Below are 5,000 nucleotides of genomic sequence, written 5' to 3' on the forward strand. Positions count from 1 at the left end.
GCGTAAAAGCACCAAATTAGGTACTGATGTTCCTTTTGACATAAGAAAAGAATTTAGAAGGGGTGCCACGTGATTTGGCTTTCCGGGGGGGCATGAAGCTCATAGAAATTACGCAATACTCAAATGCTAGCATGAAAGCGAGGCTCTGGCATTTAATGTGTTTATTACGTACGAGGTTTGACGAATGCCGTTGTAAAATGACTAAACTACATTACTCAGACTCAGTTTTGTGTTTGTGTCCATAAAAGGTCATTTGCCTTGATCACGTGACATTCCCATAATGCTTTGAGCGCACTTATATCAAGGAGTGTTTTTGTTGCATTTTACACATTTAATTTTTAACATCTTCGGCTAGATATCGTAAATGGTTGTTATTTGTTGCTCTATTTCTAAGGATTTGTGTTCTGGCAGCCTTCAGAACTACTACAGAGCTCAGTACATGGTAGATTGGCTTTGAAACATTTACAACGACCACTCTTGCAACTTTTCTTGCATCCACACTTTGGCAATTCACTGCACGCCTTAGAGGCTTCTGGAAGTACTGTTCAGCGGGGCCTCCATCTACCGGGCCGTTCTCCATTTTCCATCCAAAATCAGACGGGGATGGGTAAAATTGTTGCTAATCAAGGGACGTCCAGATGCTTGCTTGGTAAAGAGCTCTGTTAGAATGATTCAACAGGGCATCCTAATAAACAATAGAAATTATATATAAAAATTTTTTACACAAGTATAATTTTAAACAAACGTGCACCGCTTATTTCCATGTACTTCATTAAGCTCTCTAATAGCCCAAGTAGAATAACTATAGGTTCAAGTCCAACATAGCCTTATGATAGGCTTTGGATAGTTAAAATAAAATTGATAAGTGGATTCAATACAAGAAAAGGTTGGGTTAGTTGAAATGTTTCTCGTCTTTTCGCTAAACTGGTTTTTTTTTTTCGCGTTGTCCTCACAGGTGTTTACCTATCAAAAATTTAGCCTATCAAACACAAAAACAACTAAAAATTTGTGTATGATGGGTTCTTACCTCTGTTGGGGGAACGTTTTCTAGCCCCCGATTCTTTTTTGTGAACAGTTCTCGTCGAGCAGTGTTCACATCGGTAGCAAGGCTGGTCCTGTCATAAAGTATCTCCACAAAGTGCTGAAGGACATCAAACACAGGAGTGTTGATCTCAACTGGAAGGAAGGGGCTATCGTTCACAAAACGGAAGGCCTCTGTGGCTTCAGGGTACTCTTTCCAGGCCTCCCATGCAGATTTCTTTCCTTTCCCCAGGAATGCTGATGTAGTGTCGCAACCGGTAAATGCGTGGAAAAATGGAAGCGCACGGTATTTCTGCTTTCCCAAATGCTCACAAATGGTGTTGAAAGAAAGCAGCTGAAAATTCTTTCCCATCCCAAAGGCGACCCAAAAGCTCAATCCAGACCAAATCGAAGACAACGTGTGGAAGTGCGCAATTAGAATAACAAGAACATATGTCAACAGTGCGAACAAAGACACTTCTTCCCCCCCCTTATCCAAAGCATCTCTAACGTTTACAAGAATCCCCGTGTCGGCTTCTTCATGGTTGCAGCTTTCTTTGAGAAATACCTGCCAGTTCTGAGGTAACTTGACATGCCCAGCTACCTTTCGTCTCACGCCTTTCCTCTCTTCTCAAGGGCAGATTCTTTCAGACTTGCCACTCGGTATTCATCCCACACAACGTCAATTCGTTTGGTACTCTTCAAGTGGTTTTCCAGGAAAGGTAAGAACTTGGAATCTGCATATTCAGAAAACGTAGCGACAGATGAAACTGGAAGTGCATGCACAATAGCTGCTCCATCAAAAACTTTGACATCGTAAGATGCTGGTGGTGGAGGTGGCGGTGTTTCTTTGTTGACCCATGAAATCAAATCAGACTTTACCCGAATCGGAGATTGCCAAACTCTGACAAAGAAGGTGGATACGGCTGATTTTCATGCTTGAAGAACTCTTCAAGATCTCCTTCGCGCTGTTGGCTGGCAATATACAAACAACTGAAGAGGTAACGGTCACTTGTTAAAGCTGTCAACTTTAAGGACGCTTTGCAGATTTGCTTCGGCTGCTGGCGCTTGAACAGTGGCAAGGTATTCTTTGAAATCGTATCGTGAATCGATACAGTCCTTTCATCAATGACGTCTTTTGCGAATTTCTTGTACTGGTGTAATCCAAGTTCCTGGACTCTGTGCACATTATCCACGACTGAGACATCTGCGCAATTGCGTGTGTCAAGGGTAAGTAATTCAGGGCAGTCATCCTTAAAAGGGTTTCCCATTTCTGAAATTGTACTTACAAGTTGCTTGACATGACTTTGAAAGGTTTTCTGTGAAAGTCCTTGATCGTGGTGTTTGTTCTTTTCGTCAACATTTGTTTCACTTTCAACTGACTTTCGAACTCTTGCAACACTTGAGCACTTTGATGAGTAGCATGATCACGGTACCCATTTCTGTAACATACCTAAAAATTGTGAAATTGTGTTTTTTGGGGTGAAAATCACTTATTTTGGCTTATTTCACACCCAGACTTACATATCTGTCTAATTGTTCGGACAATATTAATGTTTGGTCCGTTAAAACTGAATTTTTGATTTACCCATGACCCCTTGCAGGCGTGGTCTTTCCTACAGATAGTCAATTTTGAGGCAAATAAAAAGTAAAAACAGAAAGCTTTCACTACATGGAGGATAGCATCCCCTCATTTAGTTCTATTGACACCCTAAACGCTGGCTTTCTGCTCCACTCTTTTGCTCCACTTTACAATTTGAGGTCAGAGCAGATGTCTCTCTCAATTTCCTGAAAATTGCCCCTGAAAAGACATTGTGGACTTCCCAATAATATCCATAGAGGAAAGGTTACCAAGCCTTGTGATGCACATGGAAATCATGGCTTCTTTGCGAAGTAGATTTGTGATGTTCACTGGCACTCAAGACTAGGTTCAATATGGCCCGGCATGTTAAAAAAAACGTAGCGACTCAGTCAAAGGCTAATATTTTCGCGACCCTGAAAGCTACGATGACGAAACTGTGGAAATAGCTAGTGGAACTTGTGAGCATTCAGAAAATGCTTGGTTGGAACCCACTTACGCCTTGGTTGGAGCAGGAGCAACATTGAAAGAAGTGGTCTCGAAAAATATTATTGCGTAATTGCGGAACAGAAAAAGCGTAGCGACTGTTTTGAGGAGTGATTTCTCCATTCGTAGTGGATCCCTCAAACTAATTTTTCTGTATGTTAAAGCACAAGGTATGAGCATTTAGTTGAGATGGTTTTGAAGCCACAGATATCAATTGAAGACTTGTTTCAAACTATAACCTAGTGAGCGCCAGAATTCCATAACACAGCGTTACAGTAAGGAAACTACGGAATTTTGAATCTTTTTAATGTGTTTTAATACACTTGAACTGTTTTAATTTGGCTCATATGTAGTATTTACTGCGTGTTATCACTGGTTATTGTCCGTTAATCCACATAATTGTTCTCTCTTATGAAAAATGGTTTTGAAGACTTTCAATTTGAAAATTGTGTTACGCGTTACACTCAAAATTTTCCTATTTTTCTATCCTTTTCCTTTCTTTTCTCAAGAAAGGAAAGTCGCTTACCCTTTTTACACCCTGTATGCTAATCAACAAGGATAACCTTAGCATTCAGCAAAAATATAGCTTCATTGAAGACGTTAAACTGAATAAATCAGGAAATGTTTCTGAGTCACCCCCAAGTGGGTACGGTGATTGTGCTACACATCTTTCTGGTCCGGCCACCATCCATCGTTTAAATGCGACAGGACTTTCCGTTAGTCCTACAGCTTCACCTGATCCCTTCACCCTTGCGTTATTTTGCTTGTGTGCCTGGTCGATTGGGATGCTTGAAAAACTGCTTGATGACTTCGAAATGACCCAGCATTCTCTGAGGCTTTGTTGAACGGGCCCTGGTAAGCACTTCATATCTCTTATGTGAATAGGTAGCCACCTCGCGTAATTAGTGTGATCAAGAGCAAAGGACCAAGGAGCAAGAGATTCCAAGGCTTCTACGTACAGAGGAGTTGTTTTAACGATGTGCTTTCACAAATGACAGTACTTTGAGTTGCATTTGCATGATCATGTCCCAAACTTGTACGTTGGGCTGGTCTTAATCATTCCATCGTGCCACTTCTGAAACTCCTCATCGTCCTGTTGACCGTTTAGTTCCCAAAAGGCAACATGCTGCAATTTATACAAAGCTGCCACGGTTACCTGGTGGGCGCGTCTGGTTTTCGTCAAATGCACTACCTTAAGGACGGTGCCTACTATTGTTAATGCGCATACGTTCTGCGCATCTCCAGATACTCGGATTTCCTATCGCCGATGCTTACTAATACAGGGATATTTTTGCGCGGTTCAAAACTATCCGGAGAAAGTAGATCTTAGTAAGTACTCTTGGTATCCAAAAAGAAAATCGGGGGTAACCATGCATTTTTGAGATATATTTAAGCTTCAATTTGAGAAAGAATGCCATACATTGCTTTGTATTTTAAAGCTTTTTACAAATATTATTCATGAATTATCTTTGAAAAATGCGTGGTTACCCCCAATTTTCTTTTTGGATTTCAATAACACTTGTTAAGATCTACATTTCCTGCATTTCCCACACCGGGGCAAAAATATCTTTAATTAGTAGGCACCGTCCTTAAGGAAGGAATCTGATGTCCCACTGGAAGCTATCCCTGCCTCAGTTAGCGCTGTAGTCCAGCCAGATAAAGCTACAAGGTCACCACACATGGTCGACAGCACCATCTCAATGTGTAGGCCCCAGCATGACAACGTGAACATTTTCTCCGTGTGTAGCAGGCCAGTTCCACTGAACAACTTTTGCGATAGCAAAAAGAGGCTGGTCACAGACAGTGACAGGAATTTGGCCCGGGTTAAGAAATTCTGTTGCCTTTTTAACCACAGACATTCCATGTTTCATCATGGTTACTGTGGCAGCCTTCTCGTAAAACAATGGCAACTAGC

This window comes from Montipora foliosa, chromosome 5, assembly GCF_036669935.1.
Source record: "Montipora foliosa isolate CH-2021 chromosome 5, ASM3666993v2, whole genome shotgun sequence".
NCBI classification, from domain to species: Eukaryota; Metazoa; Cnidaria; class Anthozoa; order Scleractinia; family Acroporidae; genus Montipora; species Montipora foliosa.